Here is a 20,204-nt window from a genome sequence, read left to right on the forward strand (position 1 = left end):
TTAACTCCTCTCGCGGGGATTCACAGTTTCGACCTTCTTACCAAACTAGGTATTGTTCTTTCTGAAAAAAGTGTGTGTTACTGACAGTCAAATCGAATGTGATTACACAGTGGAAATGACAAAGTCCGCGGCATGTTGTATCGCATATAATTTTCGACTGCTTTCAACAGCAAAAAATGCTCTAGATTTTGAACTAACGGTGTAAAACGTAGAATATAACGGCGAGTGTCCACAGAGGTCCGCTCTCGGTCCTCTTCTATGGAACATAATCTTTGATGGCATCTTGCGTCTCCCAGTCACCCAGGCTAACGACACTATCTGGGCAATTAAGTCTCAAATTGAAGGCTTCAATTTGGAATTTGCCGAACCTAAAACCGAGAGTAATTTTAAAACAGGGTATTGGACAGAAAACAGCAATTGTTTCCGTTCAACATTAGTAACAATATAGGCAGTGGCTCAGTGGCAATGTGGCGTGAGCATTTAAAACAGCAATCACATTTCCTTTATGAACATTTCTCTCTGTTTGTTTTAAGCTGCTCTTGTCAGCTCTTTCAGGTCCAGTACATTAACCAGCCGCTCCCTTCCTTCCCTTCCCTTCCCTTCAGGAATTCCATCAGAATGATCTCTTTTCGGTCCTGAATCATAACGGTAGGTATTTGTCTGAAATTGACTTTTTTTAAAACTTTTTGGCAAATGTGGAACTGGTGTGGCGATATTGCATGACTGATTTTTTGTTTAATAATAAATTACCCCATGTTTCATATTCAGTTACAATTGAACTGAAAAAACCTTGGCTCAACGAGTGGCTGCGACTTCATTCAGTTTGTCAGGTTCTGCCACTTGTTTTGAAGTTTATCTTACCCATAATCTAACTTTTTCCTGGAATGGCGTGTAATTTGACAATCGATTTGCTATAGACGATTTTAATCCCATAATTTGCGTCGCAGTGTTTAGATCAACTAAATATGTAGTGTTCGATACCTTTTGCTGCCTTTAGGGCGTTGAGACTAGAAAAAAATATAAGGACATTGTCAGTAATTTAGATGAGCTCCAAATCAGGCTAATCATTGGGAATATCAACCGTAAATCCAGCAGACTAGTAATCTGGGAATTTCTCCTCTATGCTGAAGTAGAATTTTCCATAGGGAGTGGAAATTCGTAAAGGATCATTTCGTATATAAGATATAGAACCAAAAGCCTGCTCTAGATCAAAGGTCCAAGCTACTGTAGGCTTATCGTTGGTTTTAAGTTAGAAGTTTATTTGATCGGGAAAGGAGCTGAAAGCGTGCTGTGTTTATATTGCAACCCGAATTGGTCGGTGAACTGCTCGGGCTGCTTTGGACTATACCAATAGTCCACATTTTCTCGAAAACTTTTCCCTGGCTAAGTAGGAATGAAATTGGCCTGAATTTGGAAGGCTCCTTGGATTTGCCTTTTTAGGGGCTGGTACAATTTTTGTAATATTTCAAGTGGAAGGAAAGTATGCACTATTGATGCAGTTATTGAAAACCTGGATTTCTTTTAGGATTGAACAACAACTGTCCTAAGCTTAGGAAGGTTTATATGTAATGGAATTCAGACACCACTTCTAGGATTAGAGCGCTCAAGCAGTTAATCCGGGAGAGTAATGCCCTGTAGTATAGAACAATCTTTTAAGTCTGTTTGCCAGATTTATCTAACGTGGAAAGGAGGGTTATGTCTAAACTCAACTTTAATTAATCTAACGTAGCAGCCTTCGTGGCCAGATTGACTCCGGTATCGATTTCGTTGTCTGCAAGATTGTACTTAGCTGTTGTTGACTTGTAGACGCTTTGAAGTTGGTATGATAGAATCATCTCAGGGCGGTAGACAATCGCCTTTTGAGTTGATCAGAAGTAGAAAGTTTAATTTCATTCATAAAATGATCCGCAATGCATGTTAGAGTTTTGCAGCCTTTTATTTGAAAAATTTGCCTTATTTTATCTGACGCCATGAAGTAGCCAAGTATTGACCGACTACATGCCTCAGTGAGGGCTTTGGGTAGTACCACCTCAAGGGTAGGTAGTGGACATGTATTATTAAGTCAATTGTAAAGAGCACTCCCATTTCCATTGGTGATTCAGTCGGTCCGCGCTTTTTATAATTGTGAGCTGACGCAAGAGGGGCTTTTGGCTCCTTTTTGTCGATGTGCGGGTAAATATTGATACGTTAGAAAACAAAAAGGGCTACTTTTTCTCTTCTTATTTTTCATATAACGATATTTCAATAACTAAATGTACTCTCAAGGTCATGGTATTTTCGTCTATGGTCCTCTTGTTATACAGTAAAGCTAAATATCGGACACACCAATTTGCAGTGGGAGCTAAAATTTAAAGTTACCGCCAAACCGAGGATGGTTCTTCGCAAACCTTTTTTCCCCCTGAAATTTTCTAAAAATATTTTATTATAGTATATCTATAACCCACATTGGGCGCCATTTTTAACGCCAATAGTATAATATCCCCTCTAGCAGATGTTTTACTGTGAAAACTTGATAAGCATCCACCAAACTTAAGATTTGTTTCGAGGCTATCAAAATGGGGGCAAACTACCTATAAGTTTTGATAACATAGTCAGAAGTAAAACTCATATTTTAAAGGTGATTTAAAGGTCTAATTCGGTAAACCACTATGAAAAGGCATATTGTCCTATGATGGATTCTTTTGTTAGTTAAAATGTTGGGTTCTAGCCCTGCTGCCATATTTCTGGGAGAATTTATGAACGCCTAGCAGTCAGTCTAGAACAAAGTTAGAAAAGAAATTGAAATAAAAAGGATTCTACTGGTATTGAAAAGGGACTGTAAGCTGGTGAACGGTGGAACTTAAGGATTGAAGCGAATACTTTTTGGGACCCATACTTGAGGCCCTTTTCAATGACAATTGTAACAATATTTTTAACCAATAACTAAACTAGCTAAACAAAAGGCACACCAGCGCTTGTGGTAATTTTCTGATTTTTTTTTTTGACAATTCAATCCTCCGATTTCTATTCATCAAATTATCACACGAAATCTATTTCCACAGCCAAACTTTTGCCAAATGTAGTGAACCATTCCAGCTACAATATATGCTGCAGATTTAGCCATTTTTTAATTAACGATAATTAGAGTTAATCGCATCAGAAAAACTGGTCATTGTTCCGCTGTTGTCATCCTATAATGAGTGTTGGATGTTGCGTGTCACACACATGTTCGATGATAGCCAGCTCATAGACAATTATGTTCTATTAAATTTTCGGCGCCGACATTGTGTTCACTCTTTTTACCCGTGCAGAAAGGTCATTCGATTATAATTATTTTATTACCAGTGAGCAAGTGCCGATTTATAATTTATCTGTACGCTGGGCTGCATTAAAATGTTGACTTATTATATTAAAACTGATAATTTGCGAAAAGTGTTGTAGATAGTGCGACTAATTAAAATTTCAGTTTCCTTTTTTTACAGGTCAAATATCGTTATTGATATACGAATGTTATAAAGTGTGAAGCATCAATATTTGAGCAAATCATCAACGTTTATTCGGAATTTTTACTAAGGTTAGTATTGTGCGGTTTATTCTGTTTAGTTATTTATTTATTATTTGATTAACATTGCCGGGGAGAAGCTCATACCCCTTTGACTCATTTTACGTTTGATTTTCCCGAAGTGATGATCTTTCAAAACAGTCAGATTTTCTCCCCCGAATTGAAAAAAATAAATCGTAAATTCTCCCTTCACGATTGCCTGTGAAATTGTAACATTTGCGAATTTTCAAATATATCAAATTACGAAATCGAATTTTCGTTCATTCTTCCATTGAAATGAAACCCAAGATCAAAGTGAGGTTTCCCCTATGAACATTTTAATTCTCGTGTCGAATTTCGTCTGTAATGACATATTTTCAAAGTGAACAATTTCGGATGACACAAGATAAAAGATGTTTATATCTTTTGGAATTCCTCATATACATACCTTGATCTTATTGAATTGAGGAAATTATTTTTCTCTTTCGAATTTTCTTGAAAATCCATGGTATTTGGGTGTAAATTAATCTTAAATTTAAGATAAATTGGATGAGGAGGCATTGATGTATGGATATTACTATATAGAATGTAAATATGTATAATGATATAATATATATTCAAAAAAAGAAAATATTAATTGAAGATACTAAGATATTTTTAATAATTCATAAAACGGCGAACATATAGTCGTAAATGCGTTGCGAAAACACAGTCCAAGAGAACCCCATTTCAGCGTTTTATGTTGTGCAACTAAATCGTAACCGCTTCATATCAAGTAACCCCAATCCCTTGGACTACCTTCAAAATAAACTCTTCCAAATAACTATCAACTACATTGTAACTTGAAGAAAATTCTTTTCTGCTTATCTGCCGAGTATCACGTACTCCAAAAATTGTTGCGGATATCCAATCAACTCGCAAGTGCAGCGTATTGAACTAAATACCTCTCAAATTTCGGCCTCGAGATTACCGGTTTATGTGCATACTATGTAGTTTATATAGATACAAACTGTATATAAATATGATAATAATCATACATACTCGTAAATAAGTCCAGGATTGTATGTAGGACCAGATATGACAAAATAAATTCGAAATCAATGAAAATGATCAAGAAAATGAAAATGCTCTCTGGGAGTATGGGATTACCGGTTATATCTGTTCTGTAAGTGGTTTTTCATTTGATTCAAATTATATATTTTTCTGATAAGACCTATGTATGTACATCATAAACTCTAATTGCAACTTTAAAACTTCATGGAAGGAATTATGTCAGATACGGATTCGGTGAGAAGTTGCGTTGCTGACCGAGCAGATAAGGAAAATATTATTAAATGATTCAATCTAAACGCACAACGATTTCAATAATATTGTTGAGGTTTTTCTGGAAATTTCTTATACTTTATGATAATATATCTATAAAATGTAATTACTTCAAATTTTCCTATTGTATAAACTATTAGGGTTACAAAAGATTATTAGTTGTATCTGTCTGAAATGGTGTAAACGGTCATTGCGAAAAGAAAAGGGAAATTGGGCCAATGAAGTGTAGGTATTACAAAATCAAGCATTGTTTATTCTGTTCAATTCAACTATTTTCATTTGTTCATTGTTTTGTAAGTGACTATTGCAGATAAACCTACCTAGAGTGACGTGTATAACGTTTATATAGAGTTAAATACCCGAAAGGCACACCCTAAAATGGTGTTCCAAATAAAACCCTCAAAAAAAGAAAAATCAAATGAAATTTTGTAATAAAACCATATTTTCTTAATTATGCTTCTTATTATTACTATCCAAAGCTTGGAAAAATGTTTCTAATAAATTAGGGTGCGTTGAAAGCGGCATCCAAGTTTATTGAAAATGGCGCCCAACATGGGCTCGAGAATGTCGCAACGGTTTTAGTCACGTTGAAATTAGTTTTGGCATCCCTAATCCAACCAGGACCATTAAAAGCTTGATTATATGAAGTTTTCTATATTCAAGGCTTTTCTCATGACTGGGATTCCATGCTACAGGAGCTCTGCAGTCTTGCTCAGAAGGAACCCTTAATATATGATAGTATACAGCCCTTCCTCTGGACTACCATATTAAATACGCTGTATGGTACTGTCAGACTCCGTAAATACAGTTGTTGGTAAGCCTTACGCCTATCGTAATTTTTAAGATAAAGTACCTCCGAAACTCCGAGCATTTCCAATCCACTACGCCACACATAATCCGAGCTTCGAGAAAAATTTCGGTGTAGGCGAAGAGTAGAAAACCGACGATGTATTACGTGGTTACCAATGGAAAAAGGACTGTCTGCAAATTCGGTGCGAGTGTATTATAGTCTTTCAAAATACGCCTGTGTATTCCAAATGGAGGTACCGATAATAGAGGAGACCTGTCATTGGCCGGGGCTTCATCCGACCCCTAAGCGTAACGTAGTCATTCTGATCGATAGCAAGCATTAAGACGTTGTATTCAGTGGCAACGTCCAGAAGGTTGGTAGGAATGCGCGAAACAGTTTGGGCGACACAGTCAAAGTCGCTCTTTTTTGAGCTCTCGACTTCAGGCACGAAGGCTCATAACCCGGGCTAAATTAGGGGGTATTTAGTCCTGCTACAACAAAACCCAACCCCGAGAGGTTTTAGATCAGACGCACAAATGTGTGCAAAATGACAGTAGTTTTCACGGAGCATTGGCCTATAGGGGGTCAAGTAGACAAACTCGGCTCTCTATAATCGACATTGTTAAAGTTGCGGAAGTGACGAGAAATTCTCAGGTATTTCCCTTGCAATTGTCAAGCTCTAACTAAAACCAGGCTGCGGACAATTCTCTGGCGACCTTAAAGAGATCTCTGATTACAAGTTGCTATCCTTTGTGCACACCTCGGATTGACTCTGAACAGCTGGATCGGTTAAATTCTACTCACTTTGTCCTTTTGCAAAAGCCACGATCTTAAGAGTCCATTGTATCAAAGCAGCGCCTATAGCGTTAATTTGGCCTCACAAAGCGGCCATTTATACCTACCTGCCTACTGGAAGTCACTATTCCTGGACTGACTAAATTAAACTTTTATCAGTCTCCAGGATTTATACAGGAACTTTGTATGCACCTAAGTACAGTTCCTCATGATAATAATAATATTCTTTGACGCTACGTTGAAGTGTGCTAGAGCACTTCATTCAATACCATAACGGTACACTACAGTGTACTGTATGAGGCAATGTGATTAGCATTGCGCTCGCCTGTGATTATTACCCCATATCATGGCAAGAGAAATGCAAGTATCCCAAACAAGCTGCCAGCAGAAGTGCAATGTAAAGGGCATAAGAACTACCAAAAGCCATTGGTTTCCTTAGGAGTACGTTTTCACTAAGACCGCAAACAGATAACAAACATAGAATTGCACATAAAATATAACTACTTCGAAATCCAGGAAAAACCGGGCACTACGAGGGGTGACTGAGCTGCTTCTTAAAATTAGTACAGCCCACCATTAGTGCGTTTTTGGGACTCAATCCTCAAAGCCAAATAGTAGTTAGCTCAGACCAGTCACGGTTACAAACCCACTGTTTTCAGTCCAAGCGGTTCATACCCATGTCACCTTTTTGAATTGATATATACAGAGCTAACGACATCCGCAGTCGCTTTGAGTTCGAAGGGCGAAAGAGTGGTAGCGTCTGATGAGTTTGCCTTTGCCCAGGCGAGGGAAACTTTTCTTAAAGTATTGGGTATTCGCCACAGAAAAAAATGGCCCGTGCTCTACGAGAAGGGAATGGTCGTTTATCCAACGAAGCATTTCGTTTTCTTATTTAAAGCTCATCTGCTTTAGTATTTATTCGACTTGATTCTGGAATCAACTAACCTGGAACGGGTTCGCCAACTTGTTCCGAATGGGACCGGGTGCAATCAAGAGCAACATATATATGTCTTATTTATCTGGCAAGAGCAACATCTTTGTCTATATGACACAGTTTTGGAGACTTTTACTTATTTCCTAGCACTTCGAACCATAGATGTCTTGACAACCAACGCTACTGCGAATTTAAAGCGTTCATTCGATCGTTGATAGTAAGTGACGCCAGTGGACAGATGTCCACTTCATTCAGAGTGTGCTAGTACGCGAAGTAATTTTATGATACAGTTCACCGTTGGCTGAAAGCACCCATCTGAAATACTGAAGCCGCTGAGCTTTGAGCAGACCACTGTTTTAAAAACTGACCATGCCGGAATGGATGGGGTCGATCGTCTCGACCGAAACTCTACTTTCTTCGAATTTAGCAGTAAATCCCATTATATATGAAAAACAGGCCTAATTTTTGCAAATGTTTTAACTTTATTTGACTGAAAATTATGTCAGGTACGTTCTCCAATACATCTTCCCTTACCTGATCTTAAAAGAACTCATTATATATGTGAATAACATTGTAAATTTAGATGGTGATTTATAGGCCACTTTGGTAGTCAACCCGAATCAGATATATACCTCCCTGATTTTTTTCAATCAAACACGATTTTTGTTTCCAAATAAGCGTATGGCAATCGGATCGGACTCCTTTCCAAAACTCCAATGCCACCCAGTTTATGTACGCCGCTATCTTCTTTCCTTTTCATCCTGGAATGAAGACCTTGGATATATGGTTGCCTTTAACCGGTTAAGGGAATATAGCGCGGCAACCATACCTACGCGTCTTCGCTGTCATCATCATCATCAACCGCGTAACATCCGGCATCCAGTTTAGCCCCGCATTAGTAAAAAACTCCAGGTTCTCGATTTTGCATACAGATCCACCAATTCGATATCCTTAAAAGCTCTAAGGCATCCTGGCCTACGCTATCGCTTCGTCAGAGGTAAGGTTTTCCAAACCTTTCAGCTCCCTACACGTCTTCGCGAGAAGCTTGCATTCCTATACTGGTATACCCTAAAATGGACCTGCCGTGGTGAGCTTATGAAAATTTCAAGTGACACGAGCAACATAACTTTTTTGACTTCAACGTGAAATAACCGGCTGAACTTTAGGATTTCTGCTATTACCAATATTAAGTCATGACCAACTCATGATGCGTTGCAATAATCATTAATGCTTCAAAGTGATAAAACGAGCATTAGACTATTGCTAAATACAAAGGAAGGACTATACCTTAACTTGCGCACTTGTACACTACCGTGTTGTAGGTGGGCAAGGTCTTCAATCTGTTATATGTTGCATGCATTTGGAGTTGCATCGGGATGAGATAATGCGACCAAAACGAGGAAAACCAACGGCAACTGAACCTTGCTGATGCCCCAGTTAGCTCCTGAAGAAAAGAAACGCGGTATTTCGAGTACCTTCTTTATCGCAGTATCTCTAGATCTTCATGCATATGAGATATCCCTCAATGGGGGTTTTTCAAGAAATTGAAAAGGGAGACGGAAGGGTCCTCAGGCAAACATAAGCAGAACTCCATTGTAGTCAAAATTAAAAAGTAATTTGCAAGAAATGAAACTAAACTAAGGTCAATGCACACAAGGCCACGAGAGTTTCAACCGCCAAAGGAAGCCAATCGTTACATTTTCTCCTGTTTTTATTAACCGCAATCTATACCAACAAGAACTTGATTGTGAATGTTTTTGATGAATAACTTGCATTCACCTTCACCGAAAGTAGCGGCAAGTCCTCCAGAGTCCTGCTTGGGTTAATTCTGCTCAAATTTCCTCCAGATTATCCAAATTCAAAAACCACATGGTCGAGGAATTCTCATCGTCCTGACAATCACCAAAAGGGGCTCAACTATTACTAACAAAAACAAGTGGTGATCATATCAATCTTCAGCGTGCTTCTGTTTTTTTATTCAGAGCTTATTCTAGTTGTAAGGCGATGGCGGCTTTACGGTTTCTTACCAGGGCAGAGGCAAATAGTCAGACGCTGCTTCAAGTTGATGCGGACTTAGGACCCCACCCTGGTCCGGCATCAAGTTGATACGGACTTGGAGCCCCACAATTCTCAAAAAAAAATATTATTCTAGTTCTTCTATGGCGAGGGTAGATCAAAATTGGAAAAAAAATTGATAATGCAATATTCAGCCCATATTCTTCGCGCTAAACTAAACAGATTTCACTTAAACTTTAACAGATAAATATACCCCACGCCGTCTACATTCAAACCCGGAGCAACCAGATTGAAAGGTTCTCAAACAATGGATTTGAAAATACTTTCATCAGTGGAGCTGGTATTTGGTCGATTTGATAATCAGTTAAAACATTATAATAATAATAATAATCGTTGACGCAACAATCCATATTAGATCAGGGTCTTGGAGTGTGTTAGAGCACTTCATTCAAGACCATAGCGGTACACTACAGGATTCGAGTACCCCATAGGAGGCAATGTGGCCAGCATTGCGACCGCCCGAGATTATTACCCCGATTTGACTCAGGTACTCATTCATAGCTGAGTCGACTGGTATCCGACGACAAATCACGATACAAATCCCACTACCACCAGTGAGATTTGAACCGTAAGGCGGCCTTGTCCTCTAACCACTCAGCTATTCGGACACCATTAAAACATTAATAACTATTAAGGGCTAATTAATGGTTCGTGACATGCATGTAGCAGCTGTTTAAACCACCTGGTTCCACCTGGTTAGACAAAGCGAACTCGCAGGGAAGTTCTCGTAAAAAACTGAGTTGCAAGCACGCATTTATGCTGTAACTCGAAACCTATTCACCCTTTTCCTTTAACAGCACATCTAGTTAACCCTAGTGGCGACAGTAGCACACCAGCAATAACAGCAATGAAATTAAAATACTTAATTTATGCAACTGAGGAGAGGTGTAATAGCCAGTATATGAAGTCTTTGCTAATTCAGCCAATCTTTGGGTTTTTTCCGACAATTGGCATTTTTAACCCAATCTAAGGCAAGTTATCATCTGCGCGAATGATATGACTGTATTACCGAAGGGAAAATTCCGGGGACATCTCGATAATGGATTTGCGATTTTAACTACTCAGCTTGTGTGTAAATTACACTGATCTACTACCCAGGGTTGCAGAGAGAAAATCTGGGCCTGGGTAGAAAATTATCCTGGTCTGAGGTGAAAATTATTAGGGCCCCTCTAATCCTTTGTTTTTATTGAATTTTCTGTACTGGTCCCCCGAAAAAGATCCAGACCCGGGAGGAATTCCCCCCCGCTCAGTCACAGTTACCTCAACAAGTACCAATGGGATCTGTTCAACAGCTCCGAAGCTTATCCCAATAAGGAAATTGTATATAGAAATAGTGCAAATCGAATGGTGGAAAGTCAGAGAGAAAGGGATTCTCATTAGAATTCGCTCAACCCCCAAAAAACTGTATATAAGGAATCTCCCCCGTAATGAAAGATGCTCTGCTGCTTAGCACCAATGCGAGATGACTAGTTCGGAATTTTTTCCCTCGGATATCCAAGAGACTAACAATATTTCAGAACAATAATCATTTGGTTCCATAGCAGAAATTTTCAGAGCATCAGTAGTTTGTTCTGTTGTATTAGAGTTGAAACATTTACCTACTTGTTTATCTCCTGAAGCCCCACAATTATTTTGCACTAAATGGTCCAGCATCCTTCTAAAAAAATTCCACAAACCTAACCGAATTGCATAAACATCATTTAAAGTATGTTATATTGAAAACACGTGGTGAATGAATTGGTGATTTTTGTAAACAATAAACAACAATTATTAATGACCACCTGATTCGGAAAAAATATTAAAACAAACCAAAATGTTGACAATTTGCCATTAATTCAACATTGAACTATGACGCAAGCAACGGAACTAACTAGCCATGATACAATTTAAACTAAAAACTCCTCCATAAACAACAATAGAGAAAAAACTATGAATCTACGCATCTGAATCAATGGGAATCATAGCTTCAAAAAACAAAAGGTCATTACGCATCTTTGTGCAATAAAACATTTCATAGCGAAGTCAATTGAAATAAACAATGTCTATCCAGATACAGAAATCAACAAATTGATGATGCTATTTTATTCGAGAAGATCTACTAGAACGTGTGCATCTCAACAGACGTGATCTGTATCATCGGTCCCATGATCCCAAACCATGTGAATAAGATAAATCAAAAGTAGGCGTAAACGTATGAAATGTTGCTATTATCAAATCAACGAGTCATCTCAGCCAACGTTCTGTGCGCCAGGCAGATTTTATAGAATAGAATGTGATTTTTGTACTCGGACGTACTCAGCCTTTCAGTTGGTTAATGCATTAAATTAATCTTGACAATTTATTTAAATTGTATCATTGATGAGAAGACCGGATAAGAAAGATATGAAATTTAAGGTATGCAAGATGGTGAAATTGTTGTTTTTCCATCCAAATTTATGTATCTTCTCACTCTCTAAATACTATAAGTTCTATTGCGAAATGTTGGAAACTATTTAATTTTTCTTTCTCTTTACAAGGAGATAATACCTGATATCTGATTTTACATCAAGTAACTCTTTTAATATCTTACATGGCACTCTACAAGCGACGCAGGAATAAACCCTTAGTATTTATTATGATGAACTAATCAATCCGTAGGGACGATTGGATTGGAATCTGACTATATTTGGTCCCAAAAAGCAACTATTGTCGATTATCCTGTTATGAGTTCAGGAAGAGCCAATACTTGCCTGTGATATAATGGACTTTCGCCTCCACAACTATGTGCGGAAACATTTCACTCCTCATGCCTTGTGCCTACCATTACATCCGGTCCTGATCATAATTATCTTTTGGTAAATTGACCTTAAAGAAAATTCCCGTTCCGGCTTTCAATAAGATCACAAAATTTTCATATATAAGATTGTTTGATGCAGTAAATTTACCCGAAAAAGGCGATTTTCGCCTGTTTTAATTTGGTGAATAGTAATAGGATTTGCACCAAACTTTTCACACTTATCTCCTATATTATAATTTACACACTTGCAACAATTTGTACTCCAAGAGTGAATTTAAGGACGACTCTGTATTAAATTTATAAAATATAGTGGCATATTATTACCGACTGAATTCTACATATATGCGTGCATCACCATGATCTTTTTTGGAATATTCCATTCGATAAGTTCTGAGGACGATTGCATCGCATTGTATAGTGCGATCATTTTCAGCCTCACCTTCCCTATGTTGCTTGGAAGTTAAGAATATCTTAAACCGTACTAAATGAACCCTTTCGTTTAATTGGGTTCCACATATCGCATATTTTTTCCGAATTTCGTGCGATAGGTTTGGGCCTATGGATAAATGAAGAGACAAACATTGAACCGATTTCAGTAACATTTTTTTTATCCAAAACCTTAAAAATATATGCAACACACGTACAATTCTGATAAAGCTGAGTTTCGTGGAAAATAATCCGATTCTCGATTGGTGGTACTACAAACGCAAGAGTAGGGAGGGCACCAACTACAAATGAGTTGTCATGTTCTTGACCGTACCCAGAAAGTCATTTAGACAAGTAAAATTATAGCAAAGCTAGGAAAACATAAGCCCAGATAAAGGTCCCGAATTTCAATTGTAAAAGCACCGTCTTTTGTCTCGGAACACTGAGACGCTGAGAAATGTTGGGTGAGATGTTGGATATTGTTCAGATTATACGTAAAACTAGACTTATTTAAGAATCAAAAAGTCAGTACAAATAAGTCATGAAGGTAGCGCTAGCGACGGTAGCGACGCTCGTATGGTGACTGTTGCAGCTTTCGAGTGGCATCAGTCCTCTCCAGAATGTGGGTGTAGACTGCAAGTTCCCTAGGAGTGTGGGCCGCTGGCGGCTTCAATTTGGAAACGCCCCCCCCCACCCATTTCAGGTGCTACGATGCAGCCTCTCCAAATCCGCCTCTCTTGCCGAGGATCAGATCGGCCGGGAGTTGTAGGTTCTCCCCGTATGCCAGATCAGCGGGGCTGGCAGCAAATTACTCGCAGCAATATTCACGGGTTGAACTTTAAGAAACAGGAAGGTTTGTTCTGTCCCGATAGTAAGGACGATTTCCTAATGAAGTTCGGTGAAATCGATGATAGGGATGTGCATTGTGCATGCTTGATATATACAGAGATGCTAAAGGTTTCCAACCTATCAGCCCAACTAGCTTTCTCCTACAAAATTGGAGAGGTCAATAGGTCGCTACTTAAGGGGTGCATATGAATACACCAAAGTAGACGCTCTGCTATCCTCAATGAACTAAGAGCAGACTGGAGGAGGTGCCATCCCAGAAGGAATATACTTTTAAAATACTCATGGATATCGAAAGTGCCCTCAACTACACCGCGCGCCCAGTTATTTACAACACTGCAAGGCAACATGGAATTAATCCTCTGTTAATCAAGTGGAATTTTCTCATAAAGGAGTGAAAGAAGATCTGTGTTATGGTGTTACGGTATGCGGCAAGATTGCTCACAGATAGGGGTTTACTACACTACACATGCTATATTGGTAATGGACACCTTTCTTTGACCTTTTGGAACGGGCACGATTCCCCAACTACCATTACCTGTCATTTTGCGGGCCAGGTATGGGGCCAAACGAATACAATTTGGTGAGTGATCTACAGCTGGTACCTCCCAAAAAAATGCACGCTTCGTGTCTCTGTTGGTGTTTATCAAGGAAGCGTCCTCTCACCATTCTCTCTTTGTTCTTGTTATGGACACTGTCACACGGGAAATTCAAAGTCCCGCCCTATACACTATTTTATGTAGATGATGTTTTTCTAGCTTCTAATAGCAAAAATGATCTCAAATAAGTTATCCAAAAATGGAATGATCGCCTCATGCAACACGGTCTCAGATTGAATCTCAATTTTTATATTTTTGCCCACTAATCCCCATGAAACAGGCACAATCACTGTCAGTGGCAGTGACCTACCTAGAACTGAGGAAAGAAGAACTCACTTGTAAAGAATATCACAGTGCGGGCTCAAAAACATGAGATCTATATACAGTCCAAGGATCTTGACGAAGTAACATCCAGAAGAGAAATCTGCGCTGCTTAGAAAGAATAGTTTAAGTTGGAGGAGTTTGGAAAACAACAGATTGTGAGTTTGAGAAAAACCTACAATAGTACTCAACAGGCTACAATGTGACTACAACTTGAAGTAAGGCGAAATATTCTTAGCGGCCGGGCGGAATGGGTTGTCTGCCGACTGAGAGAATAAACTTCACTAAAGAGGTCCACCACTCCTCTTTGTTCTTGTTATGGACACCGTCACATGAGACAGCGCCTTATACACTACTTTATGCAGGTTATGTTGTTGGAATGGGTTGTCTGTCGACTGAGAGAATAAACTTCATTAAAGAAGTCCACCGCTCCTCTTTGTTCTTGTTATGGACACCATCACATGAGACAGCGCCTTATACACTACTTTATGCAGATTATGTTTTCCTAGGGTCTACTAGCAAAAGTGATCTCGAACAACTTGTTCAAAAATGGAATGATCGCCTCATGCAACACGATCTCAGACTGAATCTAAACAAAACTGAATTTTTGACGACCGATCCCCATGAAACAGGCACAACCACTGTCAGCGGCAGTGACCTGCCCAGAACTGGACCACTTAAATATCTCGGGTCAATGCTATCAGCCAATGGAGAACTGTGCTATGAAATTGCTTCACGCATTGACGCAACCTGGATGAAGTGCCGTTCCTCAAGTTATGTTCTTTGTGATCGACGTATCAAGGAACGCCTCAAATCTAAAATTTACTGCTATGTCGTCCATCCTATCACTTTCTGTGGTTCTGAGTGTTGGCCGACTATAGAAGGCAGTGAATGGCGTCTTGCGGTAACGGAGACGAACTAGTGGCATGACACGTTTTAATCACATCCGAAACGAAGATATCCGCGATCGGTATGGGGTTACGAGAGAGGCGGCTTCAATTCGCGTTAACGAGAATTCACTTGACAAGATTAGTCTAAACATCGAAGTCGATGGCAAACGACTAAAAAACCGGCCAAAACAATGCTGGCTTGATACGTTGGATGGGGATTTAAGGACCTCGAGATTTCATCCAGATCAGGCATTTGATAGGCCTAAATGTCGAAACCGATCACGACGAGCCAACCCCGCTTGTGAACGGGGTGAAGACTTCAATTGCAATGACACAACCATAATAAAATTAATTTTGATGCATGTTGTATCTGGTAGCTGATGCAGAATACTGCTAACATAAATCCAAAGGATAGCTTTCTACGGAGCTGCAGCACTCGGAGCTATTTCAAATCTACCTTACGTTCACTTGGAGATGAAATGGAAAGCAGCTAGTGACACAAACAAATTTGGCACCATTCATTATGCAGTCGTGCATTCATTTGTAAGCCCCTGAGTAAATATAAGGTGCTTGCGGTTTATATATGAAATTTCCAGAATTGTCTTTTGATAAACATATTTTATCGTAGCCACCGTTGCTAGCCAAGAAAGCAACATCGAGCAAACACCCACTTCTAGAGCTGGTCTAATCCTTTGAGAAAATAGAGACCATATTAGAAAATCAAATAACGTCGATAATAAAGAGACTCACAAGGGCTTTGCTAATGTTGCAACCAAACCTGGATTTTCACATAACACCCCCTAGTGTTAACTCTAGGTGCGAAGTCGTGAACATTCATTCAGTTAATATTTTTGTGAAAGAACCTAAGGTCGCTAGAGTAACACTTTCGTTATCCATAAAGAAAGGAGACGTGAAAACTCTGGTAGAGCAAGATATGGTACCGCAAATTATCACCCGAATAAAACAGGGGTGTTGGGTCCGGCTATTTGTTTCACATCATGTAAACGAAAGGACAACGATTCTGCACTTGAAATTATCGGATTTGCTCCGAACTAAGACAAGGATTCGGTTTCTTAGGTATTTTTTCTTTTTGCTTCTCCTGTCGATGGTTTCGCAAACACCATGGACTGTTCGTTTGGTAGTATGACCAAACTGTTTGGAATATTACATGGTATGTTGATGTTTCTTTGCGGATAATTTTTCTTTATGCATTGAAGGACTCGGCCCAGTTGGAAAGAATATTTCTTCCACTTCTTTTGTCCACAGACCTCTTTTTGGACTCAGCATCCAAGTTTTTGCGGGACTGGTGATTTCATCAGTCGTCCTTTTTTGAAAAGGCTGTGTCACGCCACGTTATGTTTTAACCACTTTTGCTCATGATGCTCCCTGTGCGCAGGTTAGGCAGTGCTTGATAAGTTGCCTATGCCCTAGATAAGACCATTAGTTGTCCTTTTTTCTTGTTTTTTTTATAAGCAGAGAAATTTTTAGAGCATTACGGAAGGGACTCTACCATTATCTTCGATTTCCCTCGTAAATTTGTTTATATTGTTTCACACGACAGAATTAGCGCCCTAATATAGCCTGTGAATTCCCTTAGGGAGACGCTTGTAAACAAACACCCAGCCTCACCAGCAGGGCCTCTGTTTATAATTTGATATTCTTCAACTTATGTATCTTTGATGAATATGAACTTCACTAGTAAAATGAGTAGTATGAGCTGAATTTTGTTGCGGAAAAATTACGAAACAATAGTTGAATACACTTCATGTCAAAACCGCAACAGTACGCTAGAGTCTCTAGCCAGTATTATGCTCGTCCAGGATTATAGCTCTAATTTGACTCAGCTGAGGTGACTGGCCCTCCGGCATTCAACCCACAGAGTAAATCCCTTCACCTCAGTAAAGAATTGAACCAGCAGCATGTTCCCCCTACACATGTTTAATATTTGGGCCACTTTTAAATGAGTGCATATGTGCCATCTTAAAATTGGTTTTGAGCAACCGGCACTTCTGACAACTTGTCAACTATTCGATGGTTAACTGAGTCAAATGTGCATGTAATCCTTTATTCAAAATTGTCTGAGCAAGGATATCCCGGTTACATCTTTTCTTTGATAACTTTCAAGCCCTTCCATGTACCGGAGTAACACAGCAAAGAATGACATGGAAGAGTCCCAACTTATATGTGGCTGATATTCAAAAACTATTCCGAATTTTAGATACGCTACGCTACGTACATGATGAACAAATTTGGTACGTTTTGCTACTCCAAATTATGCTATTCCTGATTACCTAAAACATTCAAAATAAAAACTCAACTCAAAAGAACTTCAAATAACAACAGTAAGTAGTCTGTTTACAGCCCCAACGAGACAGACAAACACTCAATTTGAGGGCAGATCGTATCAAAGCTGGTCTTGAATCACAATCGAAATAACTAACACAATAATAAATGCATTCATAATCATGATCAGAGCTATTGTTGGAAAGCTACAAAGGTCGCTGCAAGATCAAATAATAAAAATTTTATTGCCATAATCAGCTTTATCACGAAAATTACTCATTTATACTGTCCTACTTGGGACTTTTTGTTTTGATTAATTTGAGATTAGTGTTTGGTGTTAATACAATCGATTACAGATATATGCATTGCTTTCAAGGACAAATCTGTGTTTTAATAGGTCCGCATTTTTTCTTCTGTTCACTAGTTAAATAGAGACGGGCTCAAGGGACTGAAATATTCCTTTTCTATAAACCATTTTTCATCATCACACCATATCACCCCACATATTGTTAGACGGTCTTTGTTAGCAAAACTCGACACTGCTTTGCTCATCAGTTTATGTCCTGGGCCCTAAGTCGTGAGTCATTCCTTAAGCTCTCAGGCCCATTGCAAAAGCGGTTAGCGCAGCATGACACAGGGGTCATAATCTGTTCACCACAAACCTCAATTAAAACTCGGTGAATTTTTTTTAATTTTAATGAAAGAGTTTCTATCTTCAGCATCTGAAAAGATCGTTTGCCCGATCTTGCGATCTTAACCCCTTTCTTAAATTAGACCATCTGAACGAACTAACTAGCTAAAACTGACCAAAGTGTAAATAGTTTGTCAAAAGAGGGACGAAGACGGCTACGGTTTGGTACCAGGGCAAAAGCAACTCATCAGATGCTGCCTTACCTCTGGCCTGGGAGCAGCGTGACCGAAGCGGCTGGCAGGTGTCATACGCTCCCTTTTTTTATTCGCAAAACACCACAAGAGTGTGAATTATATCCAACGTAAATCCGCCCATAGTTCCGACCAAAGCTTGGCCGGAGCTAGCCAATTTTTATTTAGGGATTGAGAAGTCCGCCTCTACTTAATGTCGGACCGGACCAAAAATGGAGAGCAGCTTACTACCACTCATTATGGTCCACGGACTCCTCTGAAAAACGTCCACCCTTGATGAATTTAGACAACGTTATATATTACCATGCCAACGCTAAGCCCCAGACTGCTGCGGAGGAACTGCACCATGGTGATATAAAAGTACCCCCCACTTACGGCGCCAAAACTTTGATCGCCGTAATTCCCCAAAGAAGTTTGAGATCGAGATCATCCCGCTTCTCACTTCATACCCTTCTTTGCCCCTGCGGAAGTAGGGTTCGGAGTTAAACCCTTCCGTCTTAACATGAAAATAACCCCACTTTGGGGCGCCATAACTGTTTAAGGGGGGATGGTCGGCGCAACTCTCTAACGGGGTCATAGAAGATGGAGCTTCCTCTTTCCTCTACATCCAGTCCTCCTCCTCTTTTTCGCACAGGGTAGGGTTAAACTTCCAAACTTCACCATAATGATATAAAAAAAACCCACTTTGAGAATCTGTAACTTTTTAAAGGGGGTGAACGTCACGAGTTTTTATCGGGCTTGAAAAGGGAAGATCTCCTTTCTCCTCCTTTTAAAATTTTTCGCTGCCTCCGAAGATGGAGTTGAAAGTTCAACCTTTACCCAACTTGGAAATTTCGCATAAACATGAGAAACCCTCATAGTTTTTTATTGTATCTTTTGAAATTTATTATAATAATGATAAAAAATAGAACGCCTGAAAAGAGAATAGCTTATTAATTTCCATAAATAATGGGTTGCTTTTGTGATTAACAAAGTAAAACGTAGATCAGCTGCAAAAGGAGATATAATGATTCTGCCTTAATACTGATTACAAAGGGAGCAATAATTAGCTCTAAATAAAAAATGAAGTCGCTTTGAACAATAGCAGATACTCCCTTTTATTATTACACTTTTAGGGTCAAAGTATCGAAGATAAACAAACATCACGGACTTTCCCATTTAATGACTTCATTTTAGCAAAAAAAAAGTCATAATAATAACTTGACTCTCTACTTGTATTAGTACAAAACGCAGCATCCCACAGATACTTGAAAGTGTTAACAACACGATTAGATACTCGCAAGTGGTCTAATTGAATTGAATTGAATGGAAATTAAATCACAACACCATTTAGTAAACATTCATTGTTATTTCTATATGGTCCGCGTTAACGTAAATATCTATATTGATGTGAGTGATCATATGCATTCATCATCAAGAAACAATATTTAATTATTCGTAGCTCGTGCTGCAGTCAATATAAATGGAGGCACGTTTCAACGCACAGTAATGTGTGAAGGCCGTTCATGTAGCGCGTAACTTCCGTCTTAAATTGCTTTTTTATTGAATAAGAGTCAGAAACGTATTTAAATTGCCTGGGAAGTGGGCTATTGAGAGGATAAAAAATGCATTAAATGTTTTCAAAGGTCAACCGGATGAACTTCATTTTGAAGGAATTCTATTAAAAAGATACATATCTCTGCACTACGAGATAGAATTTTGTATTCATACAGAGTTTGTTGAAAGCAATGATCACTGATTGGA

General features: G+C 38.9%; 1 protein-coding gene across 8 annotated transcripts in view; it reads left to right on the forward strand.

The window, feature by feature from the left end:
* The window catches only part of LOC119650309 (facilitated trehalose transporter Tret1), a 214,357-nt gene that overhangs the window by 138,461 nt on the left and 55,692 nt on the right, over window positions 1–20,204 (forward strand). For 4 of the 8 annotated variants that reach the window (XM_038052962.1, XM_038052964.1, XM_038052961.1 and 1 more), the window contains one exon: window positions 3,446–3,553. The gene's annotated coding sequence lies outside the window, so the exon portion shown is untranslated. The remainder of the gene's footprint in view (window positions 1–3,445; window positions 3,554–20,204) is intronic. The other 4 variants (XM_038052957.1, XM_038052959.1, XM_038052958.1 and 1 more) reach the window with 1 other exon arrangement.

Source organism: Hermetia illucens, chromosome 2 (genome assembly GCF_905115235.1).
Source record: "Hermetia illucens chromosome 2, iHerIll2.2.curated.20191125, whole genome shotgun sequence".
Taxonomy (NCBI): Eukaryota; Metazoa; Arthropoda; class Insecta; order Diptera; family Stratiomyidae; genus Hermetia; species Hermetia illucens.